We start from the raw sequence: 5,814 nt of genomic DNA, 5'->3' as shown, positions 1-5,814 counted from the left end.
GATTTTGTACAGCAGAAAGGCCAAGAGAGTTGCCGTTGCTCAGTGGATCCAAAGGTAGGCAAAGCTCCACTATTCTTTACATCACCTGGCAAAACTGAGGCACATTTAATAGTTTCCAACTGAGATTCTCAGCATCCCTTTCCACAAGGAGCCTTGCTATGAGTTCACTGTGCAATGCCAGCCACCATTCTTGCAAATCAAGTTCCTCCTGCTTCAAAGACAACCTGCAGGGTAATGCAACGAAATGTGCTCCAGTCTGTGAAGGGGACTCTGTCACAGCAGCCTCTTATCCAGAAATAGCAGCTACAGCTTACAGTTTTCAATCCTTACTGGCATTTGGGTTTTTTTTTTAAGTTTTTCACAGAAATTTTGAAACAAAAGTTGTTGTCTAACTTCAGGATATTTTTTCATAAAATTCAGCTTTTTCTAAATGCCTCTTCCTTTTTTCTCCTTTGGAATGTTTAATCCTTTTTTTTTTTTTTTTAAACCTTTTACTTTGTTTTCATTTTTTTAATTCACTGAAAAATGCAAACAGAACTTGATAAAGAAAGATTTTAAAATATGTGTGTGTAGAGGATAAATGCTTTCTTATCCTCTTACTACATCGCACATTTTTCCCAGGTCAAATGGATTTATAAGCTTAAACGAAAGAATATGGGAATGTGACTGTAGACAGGGAGAATGTTCAAAATCCCAAACCAGAAAATGAACGATGACATTTCCCTCTATAATCTCTGTGCATCCACATGCATCAGATTTGCTGGGCTAATTTATTCTGCCAAGAAGCAGGAAAAAATACATGGAGGTTTGTTCTGCTCTTTGCAGCAAGACTGTCTAGTACCCAGCCACCTCACGTAGTACCAGTTTAGGTATCTCTACCCTTTGTTACAATCTCCAGAGCAGATGCAATAATGCTTTCTCCATACCACAGTGTTGTGCAGTATCTCTGGATCTCAGGTGAGAGACAGGATTGAATTTATGTCATAGTTCTATTTTCTTATCATTTTACATTCACATGTCAGAGAACATGACTTCAAAAAAACACAAAACCAAAATTTCTAAGGTGCTTGTCTGTAAACTAAAGCATCTTATTCTGCATTAAATCACCATCCAAAGGTCATGTTCACAGAGCACTTTACCTTATATAGGTTGCAATCTGGAAGACAGGAAAAAAATCATAGTACCACTCCTCCTCCTCAAGAAGTGTGTTCTCCCACCTCCAATTTAGAAATGACATTCTTGAAGAATGTCCTCCTTCAAGAAAACTTCTCAGTATTTTCCAAACATCTTTTCCCTTTCTTAGTAATTCTTGCTCTCCCAGTTCTTCCAGTGCAAGTCAAAAGCTGCCAGTGAGAACGGACCCAAAAAGCGTGTGCAGCATACCTGCAGAAAATTGTTTAATTGTTTTGGTTTATGTCAAAAGACAGTTTAGGGTAAAAACACAAAGTTCCTATAAATAGAAGTGCATTCAGACTGACTGCTTCAAGAGCTGGCATTAGCATGACAACATCATTGAAGAAAGCAGAAACAATATACAAGCCCTTGTCAGAAAATAAGAATTTTGTCTACATTTGTCATACAAGATCTCTCCCAAAATGAGCAATGTGAGGTGGCAGGCATCATAGTGTCCTGGCAGGGAGCTGCCAGGCAGGGGGTCAAGTTCAAGCCTCTACTCTGGTCTTGGCCATGGGGCTTTTCTGTGGCGCCTGTTGCTGTTCAGCAAGGCTGCCCTATCCGCCAGGAATGTGGCTAATCTAAACTACGTCAAAGCTGATGCAGTTTTATCAGATCAACTTTTCCAAGGAAAAGCTCCCTGGGACAAAAAAAAAAAAAAACAAAAAACAAAAAAACACAAAAAAAACCCCAAACATATCCTGCCTCTTCTAGTAAGAAAAGTAGAAGGAAACACAAAGGAACCAGAAAATACAGTCAGAAAGAAGAGCAGCTAAGGTCTCACCTTGCACCACTGGCACAGGGATCACCCATCCAGGAGGCCCAGTGAAGAGCCCTGGGGTCAGAAACTCATGGTCTTCAAGGAAAATTTGGAAGGTGTGGGTTCTGTAATCTGAAGAGGTGACAGAGGGGATATTGGGTAATAATCCCAAAATATATTCAAGGCAACCAGAAACTGAGACCTTGCTTTTTATGTTTATTGTGGGCAGAATGAAAAACAATGAGACTAAACTGCAACATAAGAGATTTTGGCTAGGAAGAAGTGAAAAAACGCTGCATTTCTTTTTATATAGCACTGAGGAAGTTCACCAGATCTCATAGAATAAATGAACCTAAAGAGACAGATGGGGAAAGTTACTTTTTACTGTCAATAGTTAATTAAAGTATGGCAGGCATTGTCACAAGATGCTGATGAAATCAAGCACTGAACATAACACAAAGAAGATTAGTCACATGGAAAGATAACAAGATTAATCAAAATTTTAACAGAGTGTTAGCATAAACTACAAAAGTGAAAGCAGAAAAGGTAGTCTAGCAAAGGTATGCCAAGTCTGACATCTTCGTCTTAGATACCATCTAAATGCATGTGTGAAACAGAACAAGGTCTTAAAATAAAAAGATTAGTCAGGATGAGTTTGGTACAATGCTCTGGGTGATGCTCTGTTTGTGTTGAGAAAGGAATGTACTCTGAATAATTAGAAAAGGTTCCACTGAATGTACTCTGAATAATCAGAAAAGATAAGGTGGGCACCTGAAGGAGAGGAGGAGACCATTGAGTCAGGAAATCGTTGAACAAAGAAAATTGAAAGGTCTACTCCACCTAGATCCCACCTATTGTGAATGGAATGATTAGGTGTCAAAATCAAATGAGTATGTATGTAAAGATGTTGTGTAACCTCCCACGAAAACTGTATAAATTACCTGACTTTTCACTGAAAACTTTGGAGCTAGTTTGTCCCGTGCAAATTGGCTAGCTCCCCAGCATTGCATGAAATAAATACCTTTGCTGCTTAAGACAAAATTTGTCTCTGAGCCGTTACTCTGTGCCATTTTGGCATCATGTGTGGTCTCTAAACACCACAAGGGTCTAGAAATTACAGATTTGATAAAATGCATGTAAAGTAACTCTGTTCAGGTAATGCAATTTAAGAACTTCACTACCATTTTGAAAATATTATAAATTAGAAAAAGCCACTGAAGACAGAAAACGTTAATTAAGAATACCAGGGAAGCACTGAGACAGGGCAGAGGTTAGAAACTCCATTTGCAGGTAACAGACCTAGAAATGTAGCACACCGTGACAACTGCAGTTATAAACAGAACATGAACTGGCCCAGATCAAGGCTTGTGCAAAGCAGCACCTCATTCCTGCATGCCATAACAGCCTGGGGAAAGCATCATAACCAGGACATGGTGAGCTGCCTCTCATCTCCTGAGATTCTGCTGACAGCCACAGTTTGCATCCAGGACTTGGTATTTAAAGGTCCTGTTGCACAAATATGTCTAATCCCTCTGAATCTACTTGTCCTACTGCATCCCCAGGATCCTGTGGCTGTACATTTCACACACACACACACAAAAAAAAAAAAAAGCCTTCACCCTCTGGAAGTGCATCCTTCTGAACAGTTCCACTGTTCCAGTATATATTCCTTAAAATTGTAAACACCCAACTCTGTACCACTAGCATGATAATAAAATAACGTTCATTTAAGTATAGGATGCTGCACTAACCTTAACATTTTATTTCTCAGAAGAACCTAGCAGTGGAAGAGGGAAGTCCTAAGGATTAAGCCAGAGCAGTGCCTCTTTGACCCCAGGGGGGCTGAAAATAACCTACACTAGCTCTGAGAGCAGCCTCACGCATCGCTAGCTCTGTGAGAACTGTGGGAAGCCGCTGCTTCCCAAACCTGTCACATTAGTTTTGAGTTTGTTCGGCTTTAAATAGCGATATTACCTTCTCTGAAATAAACAGGTTTTCTTCCTATTTCTGTTTACAGCAAACAGCTTCTTTTCTAGGAGGAAATCCATGCTCCTCCAAGGGTTCCCATCTTGGCTTCCTAGGCATTTTACGTCTGCTGTAGCAGCAGCCTGGGTCATCACTTTATGGGCCTTGCAAACTCTGCAGCCAGGCACATGGCAGGCTGTACCTCGACATTTTGACTTTTTAGGCTGAGTGTTTGGATTTGTGAGTCCAGAGCACTGGAGACAGTAAAACAATGGTGTCTTCAAAAAAGCAAATACTAGGTATGTACCTTTATCTGCATTCGGAGAAGTCATGCACATCTTGTCCCAGAAGCCTTCGTAAAAGCTCCTCAGATCATTTGGTTTTAAAGACCATCTTTGTGAGGCAAGCCAGGCTGCCTCAAAACCTTCCCAACTTCCATTCTCCTTCTCCACATGCTTGCAGGGATTCTGTGGTGACAAATTATCACAGAATAAAAAAGACTCACTTCTGTGTCTTGGAGAAATACCAATGTCATCTTTATATAGAGCAAATGGATTGTTTCCACATGGGGGCTAAATGAACAGATAAGTGCCTTCAGCCATGAATGAGGAAAGATAAGCTCAGCCTTCACTAATTTCATTGTTAGACCTTCAGGGCTGAGCATTACATTTTCAGAGGGATAAGCTCACCCTTCATACAAAAAGTCTCTGAAAATCCACCTAGTAAAATTTCTTTGATGAATACAATGTCTTTCCTCTAGTCTTTCATCAGCTCTAAGCTTTCCACAGTAAAGTCACTCCCGAAGACTGCCATGTGCCCATACCTCAATAAATTATTAACCAAAGAAAACCCTGTGACAGCAGCCAAAGGGCCCTGTCAGATCTTACAGATCTTCTCTACATGACAATTAAGGATCACAAAGGAGGTTATTTCTCCTGTGAGTTCAGAGAACAGAGCTGAAAAGAGCAGGGCCAGATTTCACAGGAACAAGGACTTGGCACTCCAGGACAGGCTCAAGAACACGCCACCTTGCAGAGCTTGGCAGCTTCGTTCATGCTCCCAGCAGTGGGCGAGGTCGGCTGGCATCCTGCCTGCTTATTACGGTTTGCCAAATTTCAACCATACACACTTTTAAGTGTGGTAACATGAAGTATCTACCCACAGATACCGCCTGTACATGACAGTACAGATCCTTAGGGAACTCTTCTTGTTAAACTGTTGGGAGGCAGTTTCCAGACTTGGGCTCTCTTGAACTCTGGAAGAGTTTTCCTCCCACAAATCGGTAGAGTGGACCCCAAGAGCTGCTCAGTTTGCTTTGGTAGTGTTCCTTCCTAGCTGTGAGAGCTGACGATCTAGTCCCTTGCCATCCCACTCACCAAAGCTGGAAGACAAGACGACCACAGTTCCGTAAGAGGCAAAAGGGTAACTCAGTTTTCTGAGGGGTGCCACCCATGGTTATCCAAGTAACGCGGGGGGTACAGCCACAGCATCAGCCTGCACGGGGCTACGCACACACATACATCCACTCCATGTGGGGACAGGTTTCAGTTTCTGCAGAAAGGCTATAGTGAAGTAAGTCCAAATAACATACTGAGCCTCTTCCCAAACTTCTGAGGGTGGCTCAGCTGTAGAAATAGCAAATGGAAATATTCTTTTTATCCTTGTGAATAACTACTGTGTAGTTATTCTGAATAATATATTCTGAATAATATTCTGAGCCTGAAAACTGCTCAGACATCCAGTAGGCGAGCAACATTTCATCTCATTTAAAGACTGCATCAGTTCTCAAAGTGACGATTTCCATTCCTAGTTCCTTCACAGTTTCCCTATGTACACGTCTCCAAGGCTGCCCAAAAACAGGTAACAGTGCAAAGCCAGCGGGCAGAGAAAAGCAGCTAAGGCTGTAGGTTCTCTGT

The sequence above is a fragment of the Falco rusticolus genome, chromosome 2, assembly GCF_015220075.1.
Source record: "Falco rusticolus isolate bFalRus1 chromosome 2, bFalRus1.pri, whole genome shotgun sequence".
Classification (NCBI taxonomy): domain Eukaryota; kingdom Metazoa; phylum Chordata; class Aves; order Falconiformes; family Falconidae; genus Falco; species Falco rusticolus.
This window is presented reverse-complemented; position numbering follows the sequence as displayed.